Source organism: Apium graveolens, chromosome 9, assembly GCF_009905375.1.
Source record: "Apium graveolens cultivar Ventura chromosome 9, ASM990537v1, whole genome shotgun sequence".
Lineage (NCBI taxonomy): Eukaryota > Viridiplantae > Streptophyta > Magnoliopsida > Apiales > Apiaceae > Apium > Apium graveolens.
In genome coordinates this window covers 8,928,474-8,944,785 of record NC_133655.1, presented here as the reverse complement: position 1 = coordinate 8,944,785, position 16,312 = coordinate 8,928,474, and positions in this window count along the sequence as shown.

The following is a 16,312-nucleotide window of genomic DNA, read 5'->3' as shown; positions in this document are numbered from 1 at the left end:
GGACAGTATGCGTAGGGAGCTGTTGTCCTTGCATTTTTGTATAGGGAGCTATGCAAGGGATGCAAGAAAGGCAAAGAGGAGGTCGATGGCTGTCTTTTGTTGCTTCAGTTATGGGCATGAGAGAGGTTGCCTACTCTTGCTCCGATTCCTACAGCTATGCGTTTACATTATTCTCCTGTTTGGGATGGTCAGCTTGCGCCACCATACGGAGACAGGTATAACTACTTTTGTATTTATTTGTTCTTTTATTGTTGACAAATACATTAGTTGTTTGAAGGTTTAGGGTTCACCAATCCCTACGAACCGAACTTTATAATTTGTAACTTTATTTAAGGTATGTTTATTTAAGTTATGTTTACAGCCCTAGACCCTAGAAACCGATCTTTAGAATTTGAAATGATAAAGCTACTGTAATTGTTTTAAAGATTTAGGGTTCACTAATCCCTTACTTGGGTTTTAGAAATATTTATATTTACTTAACATGAAGATAGTTGCAAGTTAAATTTACTGATTTAGGGTTTAAGATTTAGTGTTTAGGGCCTTTAGGCCCTAAATAATAGATCTTAAACCCTAATTTAATCTAGGGTTTAGGGTCGTAAGACCCTAAACCCTAGAAACCAATCTTTAGAATTTGAAATGATAAAGCTACTGTAATTGTTTTAAAGATTTAGAGTTCACTAATCCCTTACTTGGGTTTTAGAAATATTTGTATTTACTTAACATGAAGATAGTTGCAAGTTAAATTTACTGATTTAGGGTTTAAGATTTAGTGTTTAGGGTCTTTAGGCCCTAAACAATAGATCTTAAACCCTAATTTAATCTAGGGTTTAGGGCCTCCCTAAACCCTAGAAACCGATCTTTAGAATCATGAAATGATAAAACTACTGTAATTGTTTTAAAGATTTAGGGTTCACTAATCCCTTGCTTGGGTTTTAGAAATATTTGTATTTACTTAACATGAAGATAGTTGCAAGTTAAATTTACTGATTTAGGGTTTAAGATTTAGTGTTTAGGGCCTTTAGGCCCTAAACAATAGATCTTAAACCCTAATTTAATCAAGGGTTTAGGGCCGTAAGGAACCGATATTATAATTTAAATTGATAAAGCTACTGTAGTTGTTTTAAAGATTTAGAGGTTCACCAATCCCTTAGTTGGGTTTTAAAAATATTTGTATTTATTTAACATGAACAAACAACTTTTAACATTTTTTATTTTACCAATACTTTAAACGGTGTTAACATTAATATATTCAATTGCTATTTAGGTGGCTTTTCTATCTTTCTTTTAGAGATGGTTGGGCGTACAGTTTCTGTTTATCGTATTATTCTAGATGGGCTTGCATCATCCCTATTTCAAATGGGAGCCTTATTCTGATATCATTGATGATTTGCCTGCTTATTGTTTGACTGGTCGTCATATCTGGCGTTATCGTGGGCCTCTCCTCTGTATTTTTATTGTAGAGACTCATGTGCCTGACAGAGTTGCTCGTCAGTTTGGCATGGTTCAGTCTATTCCACCTATTTTAGAGTATACTACTGAGCTTCATAAAATTACTCTAAAGGGCAATCAGTTGATTAAGTTTAGTTAGAAACATGAGTCTTTTATAACTCTTTGGGACCATCGTTTGGATTATATCTTCCATTCAGATTTGATTGATGGTGGTGATAGTACAGTTCCCGACTACCATGACTGGTACTTGCAGAGGACAGTGAAATTTATTTCTCGTACTGGTGCATTTCATAGTTACATTGTAAGTTTTAACTTTGCATTTGTTTGTTTGCATTGTTTAATTTGCTTATTTCTTTGTTTATTTTGGTAACATATATTTCCTTTATTTGTTTTTTAGGGAGATTTGTTGAGGAGTATAGCTGATCAGACGGTATCAGTTCTTCCAGATGTTCATCGTTTAGCTGCTGATGGTTGTAATGCTATTAGGGATTTCAGATTATATGGTTTTGATGGATTGACATTGGATGAGCGTAGAGTTAGAGAGATGAATGTGAGCAAGATCCCGGCCGTCGTCGTAGACGTGGTGGTGTTAGTGGTGGTGGAGGTGGAGCACCTGCAAATAATTTCTTCAGTTAACCAAAAAATTCAGTCCAACAATATTGTATAAACATATATAACTAAGTTTTAGTTATGGATCAATTAGATGCTTTGTATGATTCTGCTATTGCCGGAGATGTTGATGCAGATGCTAAATTGGGAATGGAAGCTATAATCTCAACGATGATGCATGGGGAATTCAAAAAATGGAAACTTAAATTATAGTGCAAACTACATAAACTGATTTGATCTATTTTCTGCAGATGTAGCATCAGCAGCGACAATGGTATAGCACAGTAGCAACGCAACAACAATGGTTTAGCACATCACCAACGCAGCACCAGAACGCAGCAGCAGAACTTGATATTTTGGAATCGTTGTATATTTCAATTATGTTTTTAACGGTGCTTGTGAACCTATGGCTGCTTAATATTTTTTGGATTGAAAAACAGAAGTTTGTTTTTAGTTTTATTAGCTTTTCTGTCAAAAAGTACAGGTCATTTGCTGTTTTTTTTAACAATTGAACAATAAAAGTAATTAACAGAACACAAAAGTGCGTTTTTATATTATAAAACTGCATTTCGTCTGCCGTTTTTAGTAATACTAATATGTAGTGTCAAACAACAACTCAAAACAGAAAACCAACTTGCGTTTTTATATCATAAAACAGGATCCCATGTGTCGTTTCTATGTAATGCTGATATAAACAAACTCAAAACAGCAAATAGAGTAACGTTTTTAAAATGAAAAATAGCTTTTCATGTGTCGTTATATTTAAATCTAATATGTATTCTTGTTCACAAACTCAAAACATTAAAACAGCATTTCGTGTGTTGTTTTTAAATTAAAATTTATTTTAGAAATAAAAGAGAAAACATAACACGAGATGACGTTTTCAATAGTGAAAACAAAAACTGGAATAACGTTTTTGGTGAAATTATAAAGAATTAAAAATGTACAAACAACACACGATTTCGCGTTTTAACTTTTGAAACAAAACCTCGTCTATCGTGTTTTTTAAATAATAAAAAAACGTAATATGGCTACAAGTTTTTAAATTGCATTAACATCAATTCGTATTGCGTTTTACAGTTAATATCCCTGGGTGTGTATATAATTCTGCTTCCCTGTACTCTGCTTCTGGAACTGCTTCTGTATATGTAATATACAGCTTCGGTAGATACAGAGACAAAAACAAAAACAAAATTATATATTTTGAACTTTCATCTATAATAATACAATTAATTTGATTTTGATTTCGGAATGGCTTCGGGTTCGGGATCCAAATCGACATCCATAGTTGCGTGGATCTATATCGACGGTAATATCCAACATTCTCAATTAGATGGTTGTGTATATGATAGATCTATTTCCAAGCATGTTAAACTTGATAGTAACATGAATTACCGTAATTTATGTGATTTGTTATTTCTAAAAATGAAAATTGATAGAGATAATTATGATTTAAATTTGTATTTTAGAAGTCAAAATCCGAATGATATGAAATTCGATATTGTGCCTCTTGATAATGATGATGATGATGATGTTGATTTAATGTTTGGAGTTGTTCTTTTAAAAGGCCCCCCTTTCTTTGTGGAAATTTATGTAGAAAAAGTTCCAAATCGCCAATTTATTGAAAGTAACTCTAAGAATGCCGAGAAAAGTACTAGTGGATGTTTCGAGAATTATACAAGTAGTAGTAGTAAATATTTGGGGGGGGGGCAAACGAGTAGTAGTCGAGTTGTGGATTCTAATGATGTTGTTGATAGTGGAATGATGATTGGTAATTCCGCACTTAATATTGCTTCTTTTGATGAGTCGATATTAGATACGGGAGATAATGTTTCAAACCCTATGGAGTTGAGGAAAGCGATGATATTTAGTTCAAAAGAAGATTTGATTCATGCGGTGAATCAATTTCATATAGCTAGTCATCAAGAGTATTATGTTACTAGATCAAGTGAGTTGAATTGGTATGTGGCATGTAGGTTGAGGGAAGATGGTTGTGAATGGAAGTTAAAGGCTAGGCTTCGGAAGGCATTAGGTAAATTTCAAATTATGGAAACTTCCGGACCACACACATGTATGAGCACCACGATTACTCAAGACCATCATAACTTGTCCTCTTATGATATTTTGGAGACAATTAAGGATCAAATTGTGGTCGATCCTAGAATTAAAGAAAAAGTCTTAATGGCAACGGCAAAAAGCATTTTTGGTTACCTTCCGGGTAGAAAGAAAATTAAAAATGCGAAGCAACTTGTAATGGATGAAGTACATGGGTCTTGGGAAGGTTCATATGAAGATCTTCCATATTTGATGGAAGCATTGCAATCATTCAATGTTGGTACGAAAGTTGATTGGCTTTTCAAAGAAAGTGAGTTGGGAGGACATGAGAATTTAGAGGTATATAAATTCTCAAATACTAGTACTTTATTCTTGTGTATGTATATTTAATTTCTATGATTTTAGGTTCATTATTATATGGATAAAACAAATGAATTGTATCATATATGTTTGAAACAAGAAGTCACGTTCAAGAGACTATTTTGGGCTTTGAAGCCTTGCATTGATGGATTTGCGCATTGTAGGCCAGTTATTCTAATAGATGGGACTCATCTTTATGGACCATATCCTGGGGTACTATTGAGTGTTGTGGAAGTGGATGTATTAGTCACATTCTTCCACTTGCTTTTGCTATTGTTGAATCTGAAAATATTTCTAGTTGGGGGTGGTTCATGGATAGATTAAGAAGATTTGTTGCTGGTAGGAGACATGGGATTTGTGTCATTTCTGATAGACATGCTGGGATTATGGATGCTATGAAATAGACGGGATGGTGCGAGCCCCATGATCATCATAGATTCTGCATTAGACACTTGGCTTCTAATTTTGTTAATGCGCATAGGAGACCGAGATTGAAGGATAGGTTAGTTGATTTGGCTTCTCAGGTACAAGAAAAGAAGTTTCAATATATATGGGAGCAAATGTTGATAGTTGAGCCTCGGGCGGAAGAATGGTTTATGGATAAACCATTGATGAAATGGTCTTTGACACATGATGTGGGGAAACGGTTTGGCATCATGACCACCAACCATGCCGAAAGTTGGAACAATGCGATTCTTGAAGCTAGAAGCCTCCCTATTAGTTCATTGGTAAGATTCATATTTATGAAGACCGTCGAGTATTTTGATGAAATACGGGTTGAGATTGCAACCCAAATATCTAGAGGTCAAGTGTTCACAAAACATGCACACAAAATGTTGAGTCAGTCGAATAAACGTGCTACCGGGCATAATGTGACAGTATTTGATCGAGACTCGATGTTATTTCAAGTTGTTACTAGGATAGTAGGCCAAAAAGGAGGAAATAGGCATACCGTCCGATTGCAAGAGGGTATGTGTTCTTGCGGAAAGTGGCAAAATTATCGCATTCCATGTTCTCATTTGGTTGCGTGTTGTGCTTATTTGAATATGAGTCACAAAAGGTTTGTGGGCGATTTTTATAGGTTGGACAACGTTTCAAAAGTTTAAGACGGTGTTTTTGAACCAGTACCGACCAAAGGTGATCCTCGTTGGCCATCGGGTGTTGAGCTTCCAAAGGTGATGCATGATAAAAAAAACTTGAAAAGAAGAAGGGAAGAAGATAGTCCACATAATTTAAGAATGCCATGGATTTTCAAGCATCCCGTGGAAAGAATTGAAGTAATTTGATGTTATTTATTTGGAGATAGTTTATTAGACATCAAAGATTTTAAATTCATTAGTAATTTAGAGACTTTATTTTAAGGTTTATTGTCGAGATTATAATGGTTGTTTTTATTTCTAATTTTATTCTTAATTGTTACTATTTTGTTGTTTCAATTTTTTTTAATTAGTTTTTTTTAAAAAAAAAAATCCCAGTAGCTTCTGCTTAAAAATCATCAATTTTATGCATGTTGAGTATTACATGATCCGAAACCACGTTTTTCAATATAAACATTAATTGAAAATGTGTTTTTTTTTGTTTATTTTTTTCCTGAGTAAAACATGATCTGAAACCACGTTTTTTAATATAAACAGAAGACGAAACATTAATTGAAACTGCATTTTTTGTTTATTTTCGTAAACAGAAGACGAAACAGAAGGCGAAATGCCGTTTTTGTTAAAACTCAATCTCATTTGATGTTTTTGATAAATTTAATTAGAACACAACATTTGATATCCTGACCAAAACATTATCTGGAACTACGTTTTTATTTACAAACATTAATTGAAACTGCGTTTTTATCAAAAATTATTAAGCTGAGTTTAAACTAAAACTCAAACTACGTTTTTGCCAAAATCAATTTTTCATTTACAAAAACAGAAGACGATTTGCCTTTTTTTGCTAAAAATAAAAACTGGGACTACTTTTTTTATCTGTACAAACAGAATCAGGAAATGCGTTTTTTGTTTCAATTAAAAAATTCAAATTGCCCGAAAACAGAAAATGATATTACGTTTTTGATAAATACAGAAAATGAAACCACGTTTTTGTTATTTTCTAAAAAAATAACAAATCTGCAAAACTGAACTTAGAATTGCGTTTTTAGTTTTCCAAAACAAAATCCGAAACTGCGTTTTTATAGTAAAATAAAAACCGAAAGCGCGTTTTTTGTTGTAATTAAATTATACAAACAATCTGAAAACAGGAACAGAAATTTGATTTTTTTGTTAAAAACAGAAAACGAAACAACGTTTTCGTTTTACTTAAAAAAATAAAAAAACAAATCGAATTCCACAACCCGAAACTGCGTTTTTGTTAAAAACTGAAAACAACACCCGAGATTCCGTTTTGATGTGACATTTGGGGCCAACTTCTGTTAAAGTGACATTCAAGGCCATTTTGCCCCAAATAGTGACATTTGGGGCCAACACCCGGCATTGTGGCGCAAGAGTTGGCTCGGTTGTTTAAAAAGAGAATAACTATCCTCTTGGCCACATGTTCAAATCCCACACGAGGATAATTTATGATTATGCCTCATGTACTAGAGCATGTCGCTTAAGTACCCCGAAGGGTAGCGGCTACGTGTTCTCTACGATAAAAAAAACACCACAATAGCAATAATCTGTGGCCACAACACTAAGGATTTACTTTAAAGATGAAATACTAACAAATACCTTCAGGATTAGCCTTTAAGGTCAGATTTCCATTAACATATATTAGGTCAAATATTATGGTTAAACTTTGTATTCTATATACAAAAAAAATAATATGCACGTACTCTAAGTAATATTTAGGTAATATTCAAATTTTACATTTAAAAATAACCTAACATAATTTTTCTAAAAAGTTCATGAAACACTAAATACTGGCCACCAGTTACATGTACACAATGTTATAACTAACTTGTACAATTAGGTATTTTGGAAGCACAATCCATGGTCCAAATCTCGGCACACAAGCATATTGACCAAGACTACGATAGTGATCAAAATAGACTCAGGAACACATTCGTAGAGTTGTATCTGCTGTCATATATCATATATAATATCATGGTCCAGGATAGAAGCACAAAGGTAATGTCAGGATTCGTGAGAAAGACTTAAGCATTTGGGAAAGCTGGAAACCTGAATACCATATACTCTTAAAAAATAATGGTAAAAAAGGAGGATTCTTTTTTCAGCTACTAACATTTTCGCATTTTGCTGTTGAACTTTCAAACTGATTTAGTAATCTAAGATATCAGAGAATTCTGGTAAACCTATTACTCACGACAAAAACTAATATCACAAACTTGATTTTTGATGTAACAAAATAATTATATATTAATAGAAAATATCGATAAAACCTAACTCACCTCGTAACAGATATAAAAGTTCTTATTAGGCGCAAATTGTTTCACCAGAGTAAGAAGCATTTTCAAGATGGTGTTCAAGGCTGTAAGTCATCCTATACGTATAACAACTTGGATCATATTATCATTTTATAATATAAAGAAATCAAACAGTAGGATTTGTAAGTCATCCTACACGTATAACAACTTGGATCAGTAAGTCATCCTACATGTATAACAATTTGGATAAGTAACAACTGTGACAGGGGAGCGAGCAATCAGGATTTGTTGTTCGGAGTTTACAAACTGTGATATACTATAACACTGATTCATCTGGATTTGCTGACTGAGACAGATCAAAATTTGCTAATTGTGCAACTACTGATCTGTTGTCAGGATTTCCATGAATCAGGATTTGCTGATCAAAGCAAATACTGATATGTCTAATAGCATTGACTTTTCATCAATAGTACATTTCTGCATTTTGGAGTAATTTTTTGGTCTTTTATTATTTTATTTAAGATTTTAAATTTTCTGCATTGAACAGGATCAAACCCACATATTAGATTCTAACAATTTAGTGGGTCATTAAAATGGATAAAAAATTTAACATTTCTGAAGGTTGAACCAAATGATGGACTTACTTTTAACTACTAAACGATGCAAAACTAGTCCATTACAATAGATGAAGGTATTTATGTTTTTTGAGACACTTTTTGAACTGTAAATTACAGAATAACAATACAATGATTTATATTTATAATGCAGAATAGTGTCGTGATTATAGAAAAATGTGGTTATATATATAAATTTCTTTAAAATCATACCATTGCTCATTGTCTCCGCGCATTTGTCAGCTCCAGATGTTTCTTTTGTCGCACTTCATTAACTGTATAACACATAATAACAACAAACACATCTACACTTTAAACAATTTATGTATGTATGTTAGATATATTTGATAATGTCATGAATAATATGTTTTATGTTTAGATTTCAGATCTTGCTTGAACAAGATAAATCAGTACTTAACTGGAATCAGTACTTATACTGGAAGTCAGGACTTAAGGATATCAGTACTTATATTATCAGGAGATAATCATCAGAAGATAGATATCAGAACTTAAGTGCTGAAGGACGATCAGATAAGGACAGTAGCTGATTAAAGGAAAGAAGATCGAGATAAACATAAGAAGAGATATGCATGAAGAAGGAATTCCGTGAAGAATGGAATACTTGGAAAAAAAGATATCTGATTGATATATTTTAGGAAGCAGAATTATATTCCATATCAATTAGCGATTATCTTGTAACTGTGTAGTATATAAACACAGACATAGGGTTTACACAAAAAGTGTTATCATTATTCGAAAAGATTATTCATTGTAACCCTAGCAGCTCTCGTGATATTGTTCATCACTGAGAGGGAACAGTTCCATACTGTAACAGAGTTTATTGTTTCAATAAAGTTTGTTTTCTGTTACTTAAGTTCTTAAAGTTCGATTTGATCGTATTAAACACTGTATTCACCCCCTCTACAGTGTGTGTGTGACCTAACAAGTGGTATCAGAGCCTATCTGTTAACACACATACAATTAAAGATCCAAACACAATCATGTCTGACACAGAAACTCCAACCAAGGCTACCAAAACTGAAGAACCTCCGAAGACACAAATTCAAAGTCGTTATGAGACTATCAGAGTTCCCATACTGAGACCATCCGAATATCCCATATGGAAGGTAAGGATGACCATGTTTCTGGAAGTAACTGATCCAGAATACCTTGATAGAATCAAGGAAGGGCCTCACAAACCAACCAAGCTCGCTGTGGCAGTTGCAGGTGAAGCAGCAAAGACCGTACCAAAAGAGAAGAGTGATTAAACTGCTGAAGATATAGTATCAATTGTTAAGGATGCTAAGGTACGACATTTACTGCATAGTGCCATTGATAATGTAATGTCAAACAGGGTAATCAACTGCAAGACTGCTAAAGAGATATGGGATGCACTGGGGACAAGGTGTCAAGGAACTGAAATAGTTAAGAAGAACAGGAAGACAATACTCACTCAAGAGTATGAACACTTTGACTCAAAAATGAATGAGTCATTGAATGATTTATATGATAGATTTGTCAAACTTTTGAATGATTTGTCATTGGTTGATAAAGAGTATGATCTTGAAGATACCAACCTAAAATTCCTGTTAGCTCTTCCTGAATGCTGGGATTTAAAGGCAACAACAATAAGAGACAACTACAATCTTGATGAAACAACTCTTGATGAAATCTATGGAATGCTCAAGACTCATGAACTTGAGATGGAATAAAGAAGCAAGAGGAAAGGAGGAAAGTCAAGAACAATTGCTCTCAAGGCTGAAGAAGAATCCCCCAAAGCAGCTTCCTCAAAGAAAGACAAGGGTAAAGCTCTTATCATAAAGTCTGATACTGAGTCATCAAGTTCTGAGAGTGATGATGACTCAGATTCTGAAAGCTTGCCTGTGACTGATGTTGATGAAGAGATGATGAAGCTGTGTGCTCTTATGGTGAAAGGAATCACAAAGATTGCATACAGGAAGTTCAGGAAGGGAAAGAAGTTTTCCAGGAAAGGCATAAGTTCTGATAAGAAGAATTTCAGAAGATCTGAAGGAAGAGGAGGAAAGTCTGACAGAGGAGATTACACCAATGTTAAATGCTATAATTGTGGTGAGAAAGGCCACATATCTCCTGATTGCAAGAAGACTAAGGGTGACAAAGGCAAAGCTCTTGTCATAAAGCAGAAAAGCTGGACAGACACCTCAGACTCTGAAAGTGAGGAGAACTATGCATTGATGTCAAATGCTGATAAATCAAGTTCTGAGAGCAGTTCTGAAGCTGCTGAAACAAAGGTACCTCAGACTACTTATGCTTTTCATACTGATGATATTAATGAGTTGAGAAGATATCTTAAAACCATGTTTGTTAGTTATAGAGATCAAACTTTAACATGTGAGAGATTAACTTCTGAAAATCTTGCTTTTAGGAAAAGAAATGATTTCTTAGAAAAAGAGTTAGTCATGTTCCATCAAACTCAGAAGGATAGAGATGATGCTTTTTATGTTAGGGATGAAGTGCTAAAAATGAATGAATCTCTAAAAACTGAGTTAGAAAAGGAAAGAGAGATTATCAGGACTTGGACTAACTCTGGCAAAACAACTCAAAATTTGCTAAGTAGTGGAAACTGGAAAGAGGGCCTAGGTTATGGAGAAGATAAGAATAATAAAGGAACTGTAGAAATTAAGCCAGTTGTTAAGCAAAAGCCAAAGTTAAAACATGTTAAGTTTGTAACTGAAAATTCTGAAAAAGAGAAATCGGAAGTTAAAGAGGAATTAACTTCTGACAAATTAAAACAGGAAAAGACAGCTGAAGTGAACATAGGCTTAATGACAAAGAAGCAGCTTAAGCATAAGCTGAAAGATGTTAAGAATGCAAACAAGGTAAAATCACCTAGGAAAAACAGGAATGGAAATGAAGGTGTGAATAAAAGCAATAACTATAAATCTGTTCCTGATGCTCCTAGAAAAGCATGTCATAACTGTGGAAGTTCTAACCATCTGGCTTCTTTTTGCAGGAAGAATAAGAATATTAACTCCTTACCTTCAAAATCAGGAGTTAAGAGTCAGTCTGTTAGATACAAACCACAAAATCCTAGTTTTCATTGTGGTAGTTTATGGCATTCCATTTATACTTATAAGGAATATCATAGTCTGTACTATGATTATTATCAAATAAAACCTTCTTTAAAGAAAGTTTATATTGTTCCTTCTAGTGTAAATTCTAGTGCAAAGTCTGATAGTATAAGTTCTGATAAGAAAACTGTTAACATAAAATCTGATGCTAAATCCGCTGCAAATGTTAACAAACTTAAAAAGGCCAAAGGATCCAAGCAAGTCTGGGTCCTTAAAACTAATAATTAGTGGTCTTTGTGATTGCAGGGCAACAGGAAAAATATTCTAGTTCTGAACAGTGGATGTTCAGGACATATGACTGGAAATAAGGCCCTGCTATCAGACTTTGTGGAGAAAGCTGGCCCAAGTGTTTCTTATGGAGATGACAACATTGGAAAAACATTGGGATATGGCAATATCAATCTTGGAAATGTCATAATTAAAGATGTAGCTCTGGTCTCAGGACTTAAACACAATCTACTGAGTATAAGTAAAATCTGTGACAGAGGTTATCATGTTGATTTCTTTGAAGAACACTGTGAAATTGTGAGTAAATCAAAAGGCAAAGTTGTTCTGAAAGGATATAGGCGTGGTAACATTTATGAAGCTAAGCTTTCAACAAGTACTGATGGTTCTGCAATCTGTCTGATGAGTAGAGCATCAATTGAAGAAAGCTGGAATTGGCACAAGAAACTCTCTCATTTAAATTTCAACAATATAAATGAACTGGTCAAGAAAGATCTTGTGAGAGGATTGCCAAAAACAGTATTTGCTCCTGATGGTCTTTGTGATTCATGTCAGAAGGCCAAACAAAGAAAATCTTCATTCAAGAGCAAGACTGAATCATTAATTCTTGAGCCTTATCACCTGCTACATGTTGATCTATTTGGTCCAGTGAATGTCATGTCTATTGCAAAGAAGAAGTATGCGTTGGTCATAGTAGATGAGTTCACCAGATACACATTGGTGTATTTCTTGCACACAAAAAGTGAAACTGCATCTATCTTGATTGATCATGTCAAACATCTGGATAAACTAATCAAAGGTTCTGTGAAAGTTTTGAGGAGTGATAATGGCACTGAGTTCAAGAATTTGATAATGGAAGAGTTCTGCAAAAACCATGGAATAAAGCAGGAATTTTCTGCTCCTGGAACTCCACAGCAAAATGGGGTTGTTGAAAGAAAGAATAGAACTCTTATCGAAGCTGCACGTACAATGCTTGAAGAAGCGAAGCTTCCAACCTATTTCTGGGCTGAAGCTGTGCAGACTGCTTGTTTTACTCAAAATTCAACACTCATTAACAAGCATGGAAAAACACCATATGAGATGGTGAAGAAAAAGAAGCCAAATCTGAAATACTTTCATGTATTTGGATGTAAGTGTTTTGTTCTCAAGACTCATCCTGAACAGCTATCTAAGTTTGATCTAAAAGCTGATGAAGGAATCTTTGTTGGATATCCACTTTCCACAAAAGCCTTTAGAGTCTATAATTTGAGAACAAAAGTGGTCATAGAATCTATCAATGTCTCTTTTGATGACAAGAAGATTACTGGTCTTGAGGATTTTATTGACCATGATCAGCTGAGATTTGAAAATGAAGACTCAAATTCTGATACTGAAAATCCTGACAGTCTAAGTCCTGATACTGTAAACTCTGATGAATTAAACTCTGATGTTATTGAAACTGTGGTGACTACGTCAAATGAAGATGCACCAATGCAGGGGGAGCATACTCAAGATCCTACCACATCTCAAGAAACATCAGAACATACATCTGGCTCGTCAAGTTCTGATTCGTCAAGTTCTGACAAGTCAAGTTCTGATAGTGCTGAAAATCTAAATTCTGTAGAATCCAACTCAGAGAACATAGTTTCAGGGGGAGCATCAGAAAATGTAAATGAAGACAGCATGGATTATGGGGGAACATCCAGTTCTAGAGAAAACTTTCCATCTGCAAGGAAGTGGACAAAGTCACATACACCAGATTTGATAATTGGAAATCATAATGCAGGTGTCAGAACTAGAACAGGTACTTCAAATGAATGTCTTTACAACTCTTTTCTTTCTCAGACTGAGCCGAAGAAAGTAGAAGAAGCTCTTCAAGATTCTGATTGGGTGCAAGCAATGTAGGAAGAGTTAAATGAATTTGAAAGAAACAAAGTCTGGACCCTAGTGCCAAGACCAAAGAATAGATCTGTTGTTGGTACAAAATGGGTATTCAGAAACAAAACTGATAGTGATGGCATAATTACAAGGAATAAGGCAAGGCTGGTCGCAAAAGGATATTCTCAACATGAGGGAATTGATTTTGATGAAACATTTTCACCAGTTGCTAGGTTAGAAGCCATAAGGATATTTTTGGCTTATGCCGCTCACAAAAAGTTTACTGTCTTTCAAATGGATGTGAAAAGTGCTTTTCTCAATGGAGAATTGGAGGAGGAAGTATATGTTGAACAACCTCCAGGCTTTGTAGATTCCAAACATCCAGACTATGTCTACAGGCTTGATAAAGCACTTTATGGACTTAAGCAAGCTCCTAGAGCATGGTATGAGACATTAGCTCAGTTTCTTCTGGAAAGTGGATTCAACAGAGGAACAATAGACAAAACACTCTTCTATCTCAACCATGGAAAGGACTTACTTCTCGTCCAGATTTATGTTGATGATATCATTTTTGGATCTACAAATGACAGACTTTGCAAGAAGTTTGCCAAACTGATGCAGTCAAGATATCAAATGAGTATGATGGGGGAACTTAGCTATTTTCTGGGCCTTCAAGTCAAGCAGAATGAAGAAGGCACTTTTATCTGTCAATCTAAGTACACCAGAAATTTGCTGAAGAAATTTGGAATGCAAGATTGTTCAAGTGCATCCACTCCCATGGCCACTGCAACAAAACTGGATAAGGATACTGGTAAATCAGTAGATATTACTGATTATAGAGGTATGATTGGCTCTCTACTCTATCTAACTGCTAGTAGACCTGATATCATGTATGCTACCTGTCTTTGTGCAAGATTTCAAGCAGATCCAATAGAACCTCACTTAACAGCTGTGAAAAGAATCTTTAAATATCTTAAAGGAACAGCTGATCTGGGATTGTGGTATTCTAGAGAATCAGACTTTAAACTAATAGGTTACTCAGATGCAGATTTTGCAGGTTGCAAAATTGACAGGAAAAGCACAAGTGGAAGCTGCCAATTTCTTGGAGGCAGATTAGTTTCTTGATTCAGCAAGAAACAAAAGTCAATTTCCACATCAACTGCAGAAGCAGAGTATATTGCTGCAGGAAGCTGTTGTGCACAGATTCTTTGGATGAAGAATCAGTTACTGGATTATGGGTTAACATATTTCAAAATCCCTATTTACTGTGATAATCAAAGTGCTATTGCTATGACAGGTAATCCAGTTCAACACTCTATGACAAAACACATCAGCATCAGGTACCATTTCATCAGGGAACATGTGGATGAAGGTACAGTGGAATTGCATTTTGTTCCTACAGATCAACAACTAGCAGATATCTTCACAAAACCACTGTGTGAAGCCACATTTACAAGATTGGTAAATGAACTTGGAATGGTTTCAGATTCTTTCTCTAAATCTGCTTAGTCTTGTTCTGTGTTATCAGACTTTATGTTCAGTATTTATAGAATTAATCTCTATGTGTATTCTGTGCTTAATTGATACACGTTTTTAAGTACTGACTGTTGTCTGATATAAATTTCTCAACTCTGATAAGTGATATGTCTGTTTAAGTAATTATTCAATCCTATGAGGATAACTGTGCTAGATACTGACCTAGTAGTCTTCAATAAATAAATGATCCCATGTAAGAAATAATTATTTATGTGGAAATCTAATGACACAAGCAAATTCTGATACTTGAGCTTAGTTAAGTTTACTTTGTTTATCTTATTACTAAGTCATAAATTAGAATAATGCTATTCATCTGTTAAGTTCTGATTCTAGTAAAACTGTTGAATGTACTAAGTGCTGATAAACCACACTTATCAAAAGAAAAAGAAAAAGAATCAAAGAATAATATCAGGTACTCCTTTGAGATCTAGAGTAAAATTGTGGAAGGGACGACCCAAGTGCATTGCTGGTATTAAGTCAATATGCATTAGAAAAGCAAAATATTTTCTTGGTGACTTTTCACAACTCTATGATTACTGGAGAAATACACTGAAAATTGCATAAATTCTGATAAGCAGTCGTGACTCACTTACACTGAGAAGCCACTGTAAAATAGAATTTAAAAAGATGCATAAAATTAGCACAAAACTGTTGAGGTGGACTCATGCATGAACTCATTCATCAGTAGGTCTCAGGATAATGACAGTTCTTTAGCAAAATTTTAATTATGCCTTATTTCTAAGATGAACTGAAGTGAATCAGACTTTACTCATTGTCTGTTATTTAGCTTAATGCAAACACAAATCACTCCATATGAATGATAAAAAATTACTGTGGTGGTCTATGTTATTTTAGATAAACAGTCATTGTGTCATTTTGCACAAATTCTGAGGACAAGTTCTAGTTGCATGTTCTGATGATTAAGTTCTGAAGACTATAATTCAGAACTTGTATGAGAATTTACTAAGATGGGTATTCCTTTTTCGAGTTAAGAAATTATGTTCTGATGACTGTTAAGTTCCAGTATAGGTCTAAGTTCTGATTTTTCAGTCTAATTCCTTACTTGGCTTATCTATGAATAAAATTTGGTAACGGTCTCAGTTCAAACTAGAATATGTTGAAGTGGA